General features: G+C 50.6%; 1 protein-coding gene across 5 annotated transcripts in view; it reads right to left on the bottom strand.

Annotated features, from left to right (window-relative positions):
- Window positions 1–14,047, bottom strand: part of LOC121287397 (PHD finger protein 20-like) — an 85,619-nt gene extending 71,572 nt beyond the window's left edge. For 4 of the 5 annotated variants that reach the window (XM_041205235.1, XM_041205238.1, XM_041205239.1 and 1 more), the window contains exon 1: window positions 12,482–12,736. The gene's annotated coding sequence lies outside the window, so the exon portion shown is untranslated. Of the gene's footprint in view, window positions 1–12,481; window positions 12,737–13,960 lie in introns of those variants that run through there. The other variant, XM_041205236.1, reaches the window with a different exon arrangement.
- Window positions 14,048–17,498: the final 3,451 nt, after the last annotated feature.

Raw genomic sequence — 17,498 nt, 5'->3', positions numbered from 1 at the left:
AGAGAACTGGTCAAACACTTGGGGGGAATAGAGAACTGGATAAACACTTGGGGGGAATAGAGAACTGGATAAACACTTGGGGGGAATAGAGAACTGGATAAACACTTGGGGGAATAGAGAACTGGGTAAACACTTGGGGGGAATAGAGAACTGGATAAACACTTGGGGGAATAGAGAACTGGGTAAACACTTGGGCGGGAAATAGAGAACTGGATAAACACCTGGGGGGAATAGAGAACTGGATAAACACTTGGGGGGAATAGAGAACTGGATAAACACTTGGGGGGAATAGAGAACTGGATAAACACTTGGGGGGAATAGAGAACTGGATAAACACTTGGGGGGAATAGAGAACTGGATAAACACTTTGGGGGAATAGAGAACTGGATAAACACTTGGGGGGAATAGAGAACTGGATAAACACTTCGGGGAATAGAGAACTGGATAAACAGTTGGGGGAATAGAGAACTGGATAAACTCTTGGGGGGAATAGAGAACTGGATAAACACTTGGGGGCAATAGAGAACTGGATAAACACTTGGGGGGAATAGAGAACTGGATAAACACTTGGGGGGAATAGAGAACTGGATAAACACTTGGGGGGAATAGAGAACTGGATAAACACTTGGGGGGAATAGAGAACTGGATAAACACTTGGGGGGAATAGAGAACTGGATAAACACTTGGCGGGGGATAGAGAACTGGATAAACACTTGGCGGGGGATAGGGAACTGGATAAACACTTGGTGGGGGATAGAGAACTGGATAAACACTTGTGATGGGAATAGAGAACTGGATAAACACTTGGGGGGTAAATAGAGAACTGTATAAACACTTGGGGGTGAAATAGAGAACTGGATAACAACATGGGGGGGAATAGAGAACTGGATAAACACTGGTGAGGGGAATAGAAAACTGGATAAACACTTGTGAGGGGAATAGAAAACTGAAAAAACACTTGTGATGGGAATGGAGAACTGGATAGACACTTGGCGGGGCACAGAGAACTGGATAAGTGCTTAGGAGGCAATAGAGACCTGGATAACCACTTGGGGGGAATAGAGAACTGGATAACCACATGGGGGGGGGGGGGTGACAGGGAACAGGATAAACAGTTGGGAGGGGGGTCAGAGAACTGGATAAACAGTTGGGAGGGGGGGGGACAGGGAACAGGATAAACAGTTGGGAGGGGGGTCAGAGAACTGGATAAACAGTTGGGAGGGGGGTGACAGAGAACTGGATAAACAGTTGGGAGGGGGGGGACAGAGAACTGGATAAGCAGTTGGGGGAGGGGGAACACAAAACTGGATAAACACTTGAGGGGTGACAGAGAACTGGATAAACACTTGGCAGGGGACAGAGAATTGGATAAACACTTGGCGCGGGATAGAGAACTGGATAAACACTTGTGAGGCAATAGAGACCTGGATAACCACTTGGGGGGGAATAGAGAACTGGATAACCACATGGGGGGGAATAGAGAACGGGATAACCACTTGGGAGGGGGTGACAGGGAACAGGATAAACAGTTGGGAGGGGGGGTCAGAGAACTGGATAAACAGTTGGGAGGGGGGACAGAGAACTGGATAAACAGTTGGGAGGGGGGACAGAGAACTGGATAAACACTTGAGAGGGGACAGAGAATTGGATAAACACTTGGCAGAGGACAAAAAATTGGATAAACGTTTGGCAGGGGACAGAGAACTGGGTAAACATATGGTGGGGGGGAATAGAGAACTGGATAAACACTTGGCGGGGGGAATAGAGAACTGGATAAACAATGGGGGGGGGAATAGAGATCTGAATAAACACTTTGGGGGGGGGAGAGAGAACTGGATAAACACTTGGGGGGAAATGGAGAACTGGATAAGCACGTGGGGGGAATAGAAAACTGGATAAGCACTTGGGGGAATAGAGAACTGGATAAACACTTGGGGGAATAGAGAACTGGATAAACACTTGGGGGAATAGAGAACTGGATAAACACTTGGGGGAATAGAGAACTGGATAAACACTTGGGGGAATAGAGAACTGGATAAACACTTGGGGGAATAGAGAACTGGATAAACACTTGGGGGAATAGAGAACTGGATAAACACTTGGGGAATAGAGAACTGGATAAACAATGGGGGGGGAAATAGAGAACTGGATAAACACTTGGGGGGAACAGAGAACTGGGTAAACTTTTCGGGGGAACAGAGAACTGGGTAAACACTTGGGGGGACCAGAGAACTGCTCAAACACTTGGGGGGCCCAGAGAACTGCTCAAACACTTGGGGGGACCAGAGAACTGGTCAAACACTTGGGGGGACCAGAGAACTGGTCAAACACTTGGGGGGACCAGAGAACTGGTCAAACACTTGGGGGGACCAGAGAACTGGTCAAACACTTGGGGGGACCAGAGAACTGGTCAAACACTTGGGGGGACCAGAGAACTGGTCAAACACTTGGGGGGACCAGAGAACTGGTCAAACACTTGGGGGGACCAGAGAACTGGTCAAACACTTGGGGGGACCAGAGAACTGGTCAAACACTTGGGGGGACCAGAGAACTGGTCAAACACTTGGGGGGACCAGAGAACTGGTCAAACACTTGGGGGGACCAGAGAACTGGTCAAACACTTGGGGGGACCAGAGAACTGGTCAAACACTTGGGGGGACCAGAGAACTGGTCAAACACTTGGGGGGACCAGAGAACTGGTCAAACACTTGGGGGGACCAGAGAACTGGTCAAACACTTGGGGGGACCAGAGAACTGGAACAAACACTTGGGGGGACCAGAGAACTGGTCAAACACTTGGGGGGACCAGAGAACTGCTCAAACACTTGGGGGGACCAGAGAACTGCTCAAACACTTGAGGGGACCAGAGAACTGCTCAAACACTTGAGGGGACCAGAGAACTGCTCAAACACTTGGGGGGACCAGAGAACTGCTCAAACACTTGGGGGGACCAGAGAACTGCTCAAACACTTGGGGGGACCAGAGAACTGCTCAAACACTTGGGGGGACCAGAGAACTGCTCAAACACTTGGGGGGACCAGAGAACTGGATAAACACTTGGGGGGACCAGAGAACTGCTCAAACACTTGGGGGGACCAGAGAACTGCTCAAACACTTGGGGGGACCAGAGAACTGCTCAAACACTTGGGGGGACCAGAGAACTGCTCAAACACTTGGGGGGACCAGAGAACTGCTCAAACACTTGGGGGGACCAGAGAACTGCACAAACACTTGGGGGGACCAGAGAACTGCTCAAACACTTGGGGGGACCAGAGAACTGCTCAAACACTTGGGGGGACCAGAGAACTGCTCAAACACTTGGGGGGACCAGAGAACTGCTCAAACACTTGGGGGGACCAGAGAACTGCTCAAACACTTGGGGGGACCAGAGAACTGCTCAAACACTTGGGGGGAACAGAGAACTGCTCAAACACTTGGGGGGAACAGAGAACTGCTCAAACACTTGGGGGGAACAGAGAACTGCTCAAACACTTGGGGGGACCAGAGAACTGCTCAAACACTTGGGGGGACCAGAGAACTGCTCAAACACTTGGGGGGACCAGAGAACTGCTCAAACACTTGGGGGACCAGAGAACTGGGTAAACACTTGGGGGGACCAGAGAACTGGGCAAACACTTGGGGGGACCAGAGAACTGGGCAAACACTTGGGGGGACCAGAGAACAGGTCAAACACTAGGGGGGAATAGAGAACTGGTCAAACACTTGGGGCGAATAGAGAACTGGATAAACACTTGGGGGGAATAGAGAACTGGATAAACACTTGGGGGGAATAGAGAACTGGATAAACACTTGGGGGAATAGAGAACTGGGTAAACACTTGGGGGGAATAGAGAACTGGATAAACACTTGGGGGGAATAGAGAACTGGGTAAACACTTGGGCGGGAAATAGAGAACTGGATAAACACCTGGGGGGAATAGAGAACTGGATAAACACTTGGGGGGAATAGAGAACTGGATAAACACTTGGGGGGAATAGAGAACTGGATAAACACTTGGGGGGAATAGAGAACTGGATAAACACTTGGGGGGAATAGAGAACTGGATAAACACTTGGGGGGAATAGAGAACTGGATAAACACTTGGGGGGAATAGAGAACTGGATAAACACTTGGGGGGAATAGAGAACTGGATAAACACTTGGGGGGAATAGAGAACTGGATAAACACTTGGGGGGAATAGAGAACTGGATAAACACTTGGGGGAATAGAGAACTGGATAAACACTTGGGGGGAATAGAGAACTGGATAAACACTTGGGGGGAATAGAGAACTGGATAAACACTTGGGGGGAATAGAGAACTGGATAAACACTTGGGGGGAATAGAGAACTGGATAAACACTTGGGGGGAATAGAGAACTGGATAAACACTTGGGGGGAATAGAGAACTGGATAAACACTTGGGGGGAATAGAGAACTGGATAAACACTTGGCGGGGGATAGAGAACTGGATAAACACTTGGCGGGGGATAGGGAACTGGATAAACACTTGGTGGGGGATAGAGAACTGGATAAACACTTGGCGGGGGATAGGGAACTGGATAAACACTTGTGATGGGAATAGAGAACTGGATAAACACTTGGGGGGTAAATAGAGAACTGTATAAACACTTGGGGGTGAAATAGAGAACTGGATAACAACATGGGGGGGAATAGAGAACTGGATAAACACTGGTGAGGGGAATAGAAAACTGGATAAACACTTGTGAGGGGAATAGAAAACTGAAAAAACACTTGTGATGGGAATGGAGAACTGGATAGACACTTGGCGGGGCACAGAGAACTGGATAAGTGCTTAGGAGGCAATAGAGACCTGGATAACCACTTGGGGGGAATAGAGAACTGGATAACCACATGGGGGGGGGGTGGTGACAGGGAACAGGATAAACAGTTGGGAGGGGGGTCAGAGAACTGGATAAACAGTTGGGAGGGGGGGGGACAGGGAACAGGATAAACAGTTGGGAGGGGGGTCAGAGAACTGGATAAACAGTTGGGAGGGGGGTGACAGAGAACTGGATAAACAGTTGGGAGGGGGGGGACAGAGAACTGGATAAGCAGTTGGGGGAGGGGGAACACAAAACTGGATAAACACTTGAGGGGTGACAGAGAACTGGATAAACACTTGGCAGGGGACAGAGAATTGGATAAACACTTGGCGCGGGATAGAGAACTGGATAAACACTTGTGAGGCAATAGAGACCTGGATAACCACTTGGGGGGGAATAGAGAACTGGATAACCACATGGGGGGGAATAGAGAACGGGATAACCACTTGGGAGGGGGTGACAGGGAACAGGATAAACAGTTGGGAGGGGGGGTCAGAGAACTGGATAAACAGTTGGGAGGGGGGACAGAGAACTGGATAAACAGGTGGGAGGGGGGACAGAGAACTGGATAAACACTTGAGAGGGGACAGAGAAATGGATAAACACTTGGCAGGGGACAAAAAATTGGATAAACGTTTGGCAGGGGACAGAGAACTGGGTAAACATATGGTGGGGGGGAATAGAGAACTGGATAAACACTTGGCGGGGGGAATAGAGAACTGGATAAACAATGGGGGGGGAATAGAGATCTGAATAAACACTTTGGGGGGGGGAGAGAGAACTGGATAAACACTTGGGGGGAATAGAGAACTGGATAAGCACGTGGGGGGAATAGAAAACTGGATAAGCACTTGGGGGAATAGAGAACTGGATAAACACTTGGGGGAATAGAGAACTGGATAAACACTTGGGGGAATAGAGAACTGGATAAACACTTGGGGGAATAGAGAACTGGATAAACACTTGGGGGAATAGAGAACTGGATAAACACTTGGGGAATAGAGAACTGGATAAACAATGGGGGGGGAAAATAGAGAACTGGATAAACACTTGGGGGGAACAGAGAACTGGGTAAACTTTTCGGGGGAACAGAGAACTGGGTAAACACTTGGGGGGACCAGAGAACTGCTCAAACACTTGGGGGGACCAGAGAACTGCTCAAACACTTGGGGGGACCAGAGAACTGGTCAAACACTTGGGGGGACCAGAGAACTGGTCAAACACTTGGGGGGACCAGAGAACTGGTCAAACACTTGGGGGGACCAGAGAACTGGTCAAACACTTGGGGGGACCAGAGAACTGGTCAAACACTTGGGGGGACCAGAGAACTGGTCAAACACTTGGGGGGACCAGAGAACTGGTCAAACACTTGGGGGGACCAGAGAACTGGTCAAACACTTGGGGGGACCAGAGAACTGGTCAAACACTTGGGGGGACCAGAGAACTGGTCAAACACTTGGGGGGACCAGAGAACTGGTCAAACACTTGGGGGGACCAGAGAACTGGTCAAACACTTGGGGGGACCAGAGAACTGGAACAAACACTTGGGGGGACCAGAGAACTGGTCAAACACTTGGGGGGACCAGAGAACTGCTCAAACACTTGGGGGGACCAGAGAACTGCTCAAACACTTGAGGGGACCAGAGAACTGCTCAAACACTTGAGGGGACCAGAGAACTGCTCAAACACTTGGGGGGACCAGAGAACTGCTCAAACACTTGGGGGGACCAGAGAACTGCTCAAACACTTGGGGGGACCAGAGAACTGCTCAAACACTTGGGGGGACCAGAGAACTGCTCAAACACTTGGGGGGACCAGAGAACTGCTCAAACACTTGGGGGGACCAGAGAACTGGATAAACACTTGGGGGGACCAGAGAACTGCTCAAACACTTGGGGGGACCAGAGAACTGCTCAAACACTTGGGGGGACCAGAGAACTGCTCAAACACTTGGGGGGACCAGAGAACTGCTCAAACACTTGGGGGGACCAGAGAACTGCTCAAACACTTGGGGGGACCAGAGAACTGCTCAAACACTTGGGGGGACCAGAGAACTGCTCAAACACTTGGGGGGACCAGAGAACTGCTCAAACACTTGGGGGGACCAGAGAACTGCTCAAACACTTGGGGGGACCAGAGAACTGCTCAAACACTTGGGGGGACCAGAGAACTGCTCAAACACTTGGGGGGACCAGAGAACTGCTCAAACACTTGGGGGGACCAGAGAACTGCTCAAACACTTGGGGGGACCAGAGAACTGCTCAAACACTTGGGGGGACCAGAGAACTGCTCAAACACTTGGGGGGACCAGAGAACTGCTCAAACACTTGGGGGGACCAGAGAACTGCTCAAACACTTGGGGGGACCAGAGAACTGCTCAAACACTTGGGGGGACCAGAGAACTGCTCAAACACTTGGGGGGACCAGAGAACTGCTCAAACACTTGGGGGGACCAGAGAACTGCTCAAACACTTGGGGGGACCAGAGAACTGCTCAAACACTTGGGGGGACCAGAGAACTGCTCAAACACTTGGGGGGACCAGAGAACTGCTCAAACACTTGGGGGGACCAGAGAACTGCTCAAACACTTGGGGGGACCAGAGAACTGCTCAAACACTTCGGGGGACCAGAGAACTGCTCAAACACTTGGGGGGACCAGAGAACTGCTCAAACACTTGGGGGGACCAGAGAACTGCTCAAACACTTGGGGGGACCAGAGAACTGCTCAAACACTTGGGGGGACCAGAGAACTGCTCAAACACTTGGGGGGACCAGAGAACTGGTCAAACACTTGGGGGGACCAGAGAACTGCTCAAACACTTGGGGGGACCAGAGAACTGGTCAAACACTTGGGGGGACCAGAGAACTGGTCAAACACTTGGGGGGACCAGAGAACTGGTCAAACACTTGGGGGGACCAGAGAACTGGTCAAACATTTGGGGGGAAATAGAGAACTGGTCAAACACTTGTGGGGAAAGAGAGAACTGGTCAAACACTTGGGGGGAATAGAGAACTGGTCAAACACTTGGGGGGAATAGAGAACTGGATAAACACTTGGGGGGAAATAGAGAACTGGATAACCACTTGGGAGTGGGGGGACAGAGAATTGGATAATCAGTTGGGAGTGGGGGCCAGAGAACTGGATAAACACTTGAGGGGGGACAGAGAACTGGAAAAACAGTTGGGAGGGGGGGGACAGAAAACTGGATAAACAGTTGGGGGGGGGGGCACAGAACTGGATCAACAGTTGGGGAGGGGGGGGCACAGAACTGGATAAACAGTTGGGGATGGGGGGACAGAGAACTGGATAAACAGTTGGGAGGGGGGACAGAGAACTGGATAAACAGTTGGGAGGGGGGACACAGAACTGGATAATCACTTGAGGGGGTACAGAGAACTGGAAAAACAGTTGGGGGGGGGGACAGAGAACTGGATAAACGTTTGGCAGGGGACAGAGAACTGGTTAAAGATATGGTGGGGGGGAATAGAGAACTGGATAAACACTTGGGGGGGGGAATAGGGAACTAGGTAAACAATGGGGGGGAAATAGAGATGTGGATAAACACTTGGGGGAATAGAGAACGGGATAAACAATGGGGGTGGAAATAGAGAACTGGGTAAACATTTGGGGGGAACAGAGAACTGGGTAAACATTTGGGGGGAACAGAGAACTGGGTAAACATTTGGGGGGAACAGAGAACTGGGTAAACATTTGGGGGGAACAGAGAACTGGGTAAACATTTGGGGGGAACAGAGAACTGGGTAAACATTTGGGGGGAACAGAGAACTGGGTAAACATTTGGGGGGAACAGAGAACTGGGTAAACACTTGGGGGGAACAGGGAACTGGGTAAACACTTAGGGGGACCAGAGAACTGGGTAAACACTTGGGGGGACCAGAGAACTGGGTAAACACTTGGGGGGACCAGAGAACTGGGTAAACACTTGGGGGGACCAGAGAACTGGGTAAACACTTGGGGGGACCAGAGAACTGGGTAAACACTTGGGGGGACCAGAGAACTGGGTAAACACTTGGGGGGACCAGAGAACTGGGTAAACACTTGGGGGGACCAGAGAACTGGGTAAACACTTGGGGGGACCAGAGAACTGGGTAAACACTTGGGGGGACCAGAGAACTGGGTAAACACTTGGGGGGACCAGAGAACTGGGTAAACACTTGGGGGGACCAGAGAACTGGGTAAACACTTGGGGGGACCAGAGAACTGGGTAAACACTTGGGGGGACCAGAGAACTGGGTAAACACTTGGGGGGACCAGAGAACTGGGTAAACACTTGGGGGGACCAGAGAACTGGGCAAACACTTGGGGGGACCAGAGAACTGGGCAAACACTTGGGGGGACCAGAGAACTGGGTAAACACTTGGGGGGGACAGAGAACTGGGTAAACACTTGGGGGGAACAGAGAACTGGGTAAACACTTGGGGGGAACAGAGAACTGGGTAAACACTTGGGGGGACCAGAGAACTGGGTAAACACTTGGGGGGACCAGAGAACTGGGTAAACACTTGGGGGGACCAGAGAACTGGGTAAACACTTGGGGGGACCAGAGAACTGGGTAAACACTTGGGGGGAACCAGAGAACTGGGTAAACACTTGGGGGGAACAGAGAACTGGATAGACACTTGGGGGGAAATAGAGAACTGGATAAACACCTGGGGGGAATAGAGAACTGGATAAACACTTGGGGGGAATAGAGAACTGGATAAACACTTGGGGGGAATAGAGAACTAGGTAAACACTTGGGGGGAATAGAGAACTGGGTAAACACTTGGGGGGAATAGAGAACTGGATAAACACTTGGGGGGAATAGAGAACTGGATAAACACTTGGGGGGAATAGAGAACTGGATAAACACTTGGGGGGAATAGAGAACTGGATAAACACTTGGGGGGAATAGAGAACTGGATAAACACTTGGGGGGAATAGAGAACTGGATAAACACTTGGGGGGAATAGAGAACTGGATAAACACTTGGGGGGAATAGAGAACTGGATAAACACTTGGGGGGAATAGAGAACTGGATAAACACTTGGGGGGAATAGAGAACTGGATAAACACTTGGGGGGAATAGAGAACTGGATAAACACTTGGGGGGAATAGAGAACTGGATAAACACTTGGGGGGAATAGAGAACTGGATAAACACTTGGGGGGAATAGAGAACTGGATAAACACTTGGGGGGAATAGAGAACTGGATAAACACTTGGGGGGAATAGAGAACTGGATAAACACTTGGGGGGAATAGAGAACTGGATAAACACTTGGGGGGAATAGAGAACTGGATAAACACTTGGGGGGAATAGAGAACTGGATAAACACTTGGCGGGGGATAGGGAACTGGATAAACACTTGGTGGGGGAGGAATAGAGAACTGGACAAACACTTGGGGGGGAATAGAGAACTGGATAAACACTCGGCGGGGAATAGAGAACTGAATAACCACTTGGGAGGGAATAGAGAACTGTATAAACACTTGGGGGGAATAGAGAACTGGATAAACACGTGGGGTGGACACAGAACTGGATAAACACTTGTGGGGGGGGACACAGAACTGTATAAACACTTGGGAGGGGGACACAGAACTGGATAAACACTTGGGGGGGGGGACACAGAACTGGATAAACACTTGTGATGGGAATAGAGAACTGGATAAACACTTGGGGGGTAAATAGAGAACTGTATAAACACTTGGGGGTGAAATAGAGAACTGGATAACCACATGGGGGGGAATAGAGAACTGGATAAACACTTGTGAGGGGAATAGAAAACTGGATAAACACTTGTGAGGGGAATAGAGAACTGGATAAACACTTGTGATGGGAATGGAGAACTGGATAGACACTTGGCGGGGGACAGAGAACTGGATAAATACTTAGGAGGCAATAGAGACCTGGATAACCACTTGGGGGGGAATAGAGAACTGGATAACCACATGGGAGGGAATAGAGAACTGGATAACCACATGGCGGGGGGTGACAGGGAACAGGATAAACAGTTGGGAGGGGGGTCAGAGAACTGGATAAACAGTTGGGAGGAGGGGGGAACAGAGAACAGGATAAACAGTTGGGAGGGGGGTCAGAGAACTGGATAAACAGTTGGGAGGGGGGTGACAGAGAACTGGATAAACAGTTGGGAAGGGGGGGGACAGAGAACTGGATAAGCAGTTGGGGGGGGAACACAAAACTGGATAAACACTTGAGAGAGGGACAGAGAACTGGATAAACACTTGGCAGGGGACAGAGAATTGGATAAACAATTGGCAGGGGACAGAGAATTGGATAAACAATTGGCAGGGGACAGAGAATTGGATAAACACTTGGCGCGGGATAGAGAACTGGATAAACACTTGGGGGGAATAGAGAACTGGATAAACACTTGGGGGGAATAGAGAACTGGATAAACACTTGGGGGGAATAGAGAACTGGATAAACACTTGGGGGGAATAGAGAACTGGATAAACACTTGGGGGGAATAGAGAACTGCATAAACACTTGGGGGGAATAGAGAACTGCATAAACACTTGGGGGGAATAGAGAACTGGATAAACACTTGGGGGGAATAGAGAACTGGATAAACACTTGGGGGGAATAGAGAACTGGATAAACACTTGGGGGGAATAGAGAACTGGATAAACACTTGGGGGGAATAGAGAACTGCATAAACACTTGGGGGGAATAGAGAACTGGATAAACACTTGGGGGGAATAGAGAACTGCATAAACACTTGGGGGGAATAGAGAACTGCATAAACACTTGGGGGGAATAGAGAACTGGGTTAGCACTTGTGTTGGGAATAGAGAACTGGATAAACACTTGTGATGGGAATAGAGAATTGGATAAACACCTGGGGGGGATAGAGAATTGGATAAACACTTGGGGGTGGGGGGGGAATAGAGAACTGGATAAACACTTGGGGTCAGGAATAGAGAACAGAAGAAGCACTTGGGGGCGGACTGGGAACTGGATGAACACCTGTGGGGGGTTGATAGAGAACTGGGTAAATCATTGGAGGGGGCGGGGAAAACAACATTTACGAGGTGTGTAATATTTCCAGGGTTATGGGAGAGAGAGAGTGAAGGTTAAACGGATAGCTCGACCAAAGAGCTGGCACTGACATGGTGGGCCAAACGGCCTCGTTGTAACGTCTCAACTGATGAATGTACAAAAGGGGGAGGGGAGGGGGGGGGGGGGGGTAGGGGGAGAAGAAAACCTGATTGGACCTAATCATTAATGCTAGATTCTGTTTAAAAGACCGTATGTCAGGAGTGGGGGGGGGAGAGGTTAGTTATATAATTAGTGATATAATGTATGTGTATGTACGAGAGGGGATTGAGAAGGAGGGGTGGGGGATGATGATTTTGACGGCGGGGGGTGGTGGGGAAGGAAAGTGGTGAGTGATCCTCAGTTCCCGCGTGGGGCTCTATGTATCAATTTGTTTGTGACGCACTGTATCATTGTAAAATGTAACAAACCCGGCCACTCATAAATCAATCAATTAATATCAATCAATCCGCATCCCTCCAACCCACATCAAATCACCGCGGTTTAACTGAACCGGGAAGAGCATTCCCCCCACCCCCGGGTATATTTCCTTCCCCCCGCCCCCCCCCCCCCTAACCTCGCTGTGTCCATGCTGCTTGGGGCTGCGACGGCTCCTCTTCCTTCCCCCACTTCAAACTCCAAGACAGAGGCAGCCAGAAAAAAGACAGATCTAAATGCAAAGCTCCGTGCGGAGCGCCCCGCTGCATTCACTCCGGTGCAAAGAAGAACGGCTTGTGTTTACAAAAAAAAAAGGAGAATTTTTTTTTTTAAAAACAAACGAGATTGAAAAGAAAAAACAACAACAACAACCCGGCAGGGATCCGCGCCTCAACCGAACTCCGGATCCTCAGACCCCGCCCCCGCCCGTTCCGATTGGCCGCCCTAGCTAAACCCGCCGTTTCCCATTGGATAAAGCTCGCAATCAATCAAAGCAAGTTAGGTTTCACTAGCAGGTTTTTTTGCCTTTTCCCCCCCCCCATCCCCATCCCCCCTCAATTAACTCGCCTAATCTTCGCCCCATCTCCCAACCATCCCCCTCTCCTAACCCCAGCCCCGACCCCCCACCCCCAATCCCATCAACCCCTCTCCTCACCCCCACATTCCCCTCCCCCAAACCCCCTTCCCCTATCCTCCCCATTACCCCTTCCTCTATTCCCCATCCTCTATCCCCCCTCCCCCATCCTCTATCCCCCTCCCCCCATCCTCTATCCCCCCTCCCCCCATCCTCTATCCCCCTCCCCCATCTACTATCCCCCCCTCCCCCATCCTCTATCCCCCTCCCCCATCTACTATCCCCCCCTCCCCCATCCTCTATCCCCCCCTTCCCCCCATCCTCTATCCCCCCCTTCCCCCCATCCTCTATCCCCCATCCCCCCATCCCCATCCTCTATCCCCCCTTCCTCTATCCCCCATCCCCTATCCCCCTTCCTCTATCCCCCCTTCCTCTATCCCCCCTTCCTCTATCCCCCCTTCCTCTATCCCCCATCCTCTATCCCCCTTCCTCTATCCCCCCTTCCTCTATCCCCCCTTCCTCCCCTCCCCCCATCCTCTATCCTCCCCATCCCCTCAATCCCCACATCCCCTCAATCCCCACATCCCCTCTATTCCCCTTCCTCTATCCCCCATCCTCTATCCCCCTTCCTCTATCCCCCCTTCCTCTATCCCCCCTTCCTCCCCTCCCCCCATCCTCTATCCTCCCCATCCCCTCAATCCCCACATCCCCTCAATCCCCACATCCCCTCTATTCCCCTTCCTCTATCCCCCATCCTCCCCTTCCTCTATCCCCCCATCCCCTCTATCCCCCCATCCCCTCTATCCCCCCCATCCCTCTATCTCCCCATCCCCTATCCCCCCTTCCTCTACCCCCTCTATCCCCCATCCCCCCTTCCTTAATCCCCCCCTTCCTTTATCCCCCCATCCCTTTATCCCCCCATCCCTTTATTCCCCCATCCCCCCTTCCTTTATTCCCCCCTCTATGCCCCCACCTCTCTTCCCTCCCCCCTCCTCTATCCCAAGGGTTCCAGTCAGTCAGAGCCCGGCCGGGCCGATCATTCACCAGCAACTTCCTCCTCCTCCTCTTGTCGGGGTCTCTCTCTCGGTCTTGCTGTTTGGGTGCCGGCTCTTTCTGCTTCTTGTGGCACTGAATGCACCCCCTCCCCACCTCTCCTCCTCCTCCTCCTCTGCCCTTCCCGCTCCTGCCGTCCTCCTGCAAACCCCCTCCCCCCCTCTCCCCTTGGCTCCGGCCGCTTGGTTAACGCACGCGCACCAGCTGGAACATTGATACAAGGAAATGTAGCGACTCCCGTGTGTCAGAGAGAGAGAGGGAGAGAGTTCATCTAATGTATATGGATATATGTGGGAGTGTTCCTCTTTCTGGTTGTTCATGTAAACACGTGTTCATTAATCATAGTGTGATTGGTGTTTTTTCACACCCATTCCACATGCTGCCAGCGTTCATAAATAACAAACAGAAAATGCTGGAAAAACTCAGCAGGTCTGCCGGCATCTGTGGGGAGAGAAACCGAGTTAACACTTTGAGTCCAATATGTCATCTTCAGAAGGTGCTGCCTGACCTGTTGAGTGTTTCCCGCACTTTCAGTTCCTTTTTTAATTTCAGATTTCCAGCCTCCGCAGTATTTTGCTTTAACTGCACGTGTTCATTTGGCTTCAGCGTTTTTTAATCTTCCGTTCGTCCATGGGATATGGGTGTCACCACTGGAGAAGCAAGATGCTGGATGAGTTGGCATGGGCATGGAGGGTGTAAGGGCAAAGGTGGGGAGTCATGGGCATAGGGGCTATAAAGGGCCACGGGGGTGAGTGGGGTGGGGGGGTCCTTGGGTTGGCATGGACGGTATCAGGGGCCATGAGAGGGATGGGTAGAAGGGTATGGGTTGGCATGGATGGGCCATGGGGAATAGGTGGGAGCGGATGAAGGGATGCGAGGGCTGCAGTGCCACCTGCCTTTATGACCACTGGGACAAAGCCCCAGAGCACCAAGGCAAGCCTATTAATCAGCCTGCCTCAACACTCGGCAGCCCCTATGGCCAGCTCTGAACTCTTTCTAAGGATGGTGGACCAACTTCAGCACAGACCACTGCCCCCGCCCACCCTGGAATGAAAATCCAGCCATCCTGGAGCTATTTCTCCAAAGGTCTGTGCAATTCCCCGACTTTGCACACCCACCTTGCAAGCAAAACTCCAGGCCAGAGAGTAAGTTGAAGTTGACTGATGTAAGTAAGAATGAAGGCATTATATGGATTGCACTAGAGACATGCCCTGACATGTTGCTCATGGAATCTCACACCTGGGACTGTCACGGTCCATTTCAGAAATGAACTATTGAAAGGAAATGGGCATCATTTCTATCTTTATAAGCTTCCAGTGGAGTCCAAGTGCCTACCAAGACAATAGCTCCATGGAACAGGGTTATTAATATGGATAAAAACAAAAAACTGCGGATGCTGGAAATCCAAAACAAAAACAGAATTACCTGGAAAAACGCAGCAGGTCTGGCAGCATCGGCGGAGAAGAAAAGAGTTGACGTTTCAAGTCCTCATGACCCTTCAACAGAACTGGGTGAATCCAAGGAAGGGGTGAAATATAAGCTGGTTTAAGGTGTGGGGGGGGGGGGGGCGTTGGGGTGGGTTGGGTGGGGGGCAGAGAAGTGGAGTTGGGGGGGTGTGGTTGTAGGGACAAGCAAGCAGTGATAGAAGCAGATCATCAAAAGATGTCACAGACAACAGAACAAAAGAACACATAGGCGTTGAAGTTGGTGATATTATCTAAACAAATGTGCTAATTAAGAATGGATGGTACGGCACTCAAGGTATAGCTCTAGTGGGGGTGGGGGGAGCATAAAAGATTTAAAAATATTTTAAAATAATGGAAATAGGTGGGAAAAAGAAAAAAGAAAAATCTATATAATTTATCGGAAAAAAACAAAAGGAAGGGGGAAGAAACAGAAAGGGGGTGGGGATGGAGGCGGGAGCTCAAGACCTAAAGTTGTTGAATTCAATATTCAGTCCGGAAGGCTGTAAAGTGCCTAGTCGAAAGATGAGGTGTTGTTCCTCCAGTTTGCGTTGGGCTTCACTGGAACAATGCAGCAAGCCAAGGACAGACATGTGGGCAAGAGAGCAGGGTGGAGTGTTGAAATGGCAAGTGACAGGGAGGTTTGGGTCATTCTTGCGGACAGACCGCAGGTGTTCTGCAAAGCGGTCGCCCAGTTTACGTTTGGTCTCTCCAATGTAGAGGAGACCGCATTGGAGCAACGAATGCAGTATACTAAGTTGGGAGAAATGCAAGTGAAACGTTGCTACACTTGAAAGGAGTGTTTGGGCCCTTGGACGGTGAGGAGAGAGGAAGTGAAGGGCAGGTGTTACATCTTTTGCGTGGGCATGGGGTGATGCCATAGGTGGGGGTTGAGGAGTAGGGGGCGGTGGAGGTGTGGACCAGAGTGTCCCGGAGGGAACGATCCCTACGGAATGCTGACGGGGGGGTGGTGAAGGGAAGATGTGTTTGGTGTTGGCATCATGCTGGAGTTGGCGGAAATGGCGGAGGATGATCCTTTGAATGCGGAGGCTGGTGGGGTGATAAGTGAGGACAAGGGGGACCCTATCATGTTTCTGGGAGGGTGGAGAAGGTGTGAGGGCGGATGCGCGGGAGATGGGCCGGACACGGTTGAGGGCCCTGTCAACGACTGTGGGTGGAAAACCTCAGTTAAGGAAGAAGGAGGACATGACAGAGGAACTGTTTTTGAAGGTAGCATCATCGGAACAGATGCGATGGAGGCGAAGGAACTGAGTGAGCGCCTCCGTTGCATCTGTTCCAATGATGCTACCATCAATGCCATCATCTTAAATGAATTCTGCACTTTTGCCTTCAGCCAGGAACCCGCCTGAACTACTCTATGAGGGGAACCCCCCTCTGGATTTGGACTTTCTGGACTCTAGCAATCACACAAACTGATATCCATTTATGTGGTTCTTTTTACTGTTATAATATTCACAGTTGTAAAGCACCCTCTTTCGTATCCCCTTACTGCATACTTGAGTGTGTGAGACGTTGCAATCATTCCCCTCCCCCGCCACCCCCCTCAGATTTGAATGTGTGAATAAACTAAACTTCCAATTTAACTAAACTCTGTGAACAGTTTTGGTCCCCTTATCTAAGGAAAGATATACTGGCATTGGAGACAGTCCAGGAAAGGTTCACTAGGTTGATCCTGGGTATGGAGGGATTTTCTTTTGAGGAGAGGTTGAGTAGGGTGGGCCTGCACTCATTGGAGTTTAGAAGAATGAGAGGTGACCTTATTGAAACCTGTAAGATTCTTAGGGGGCTTGACAGGGTAGATGCTGAGAGGTTGTTTCCCCTTGTGGGAGAATCTAGGACCAGAGGGTGTAATCTCAGAGTATGGGGTCACCCATTTAAGACAGGGATGAGGAGGAATTTTTTCTCTGAGCGTAGTCAATCTGTGGAATTCTTTTACCGCAGAGGGTTGTAGAAGCTGGGTCATTAAGAAAATTCAAGGCTGATTCAGACAGGTTTTTAATCAGTAAGGGAACCAGGGGTTGCAGGGAAAGGCAGGAAAGTGGAAT

Source organism: Carcharodon carcharias, chromosome 14 (assembly GCF_017639515.1).
Source record: "Carcharodon carcharias isolate sCarCar2 chromosome 14, sCarCar2.pri, whole genome shotgun sequence".
NCBI classification, from domain to species: domain Eukaryota; kingdom Metazoa; phylum Chordata; class Chondrichthyes; order Lamniformes; family Lamnidae; genus Carcharodon; species Carcharodon carcharias.
Note: the sequence above shows the minus strand (reverse complement) of the source record. Positions and strands in the feature narration are given on the sequence as shown.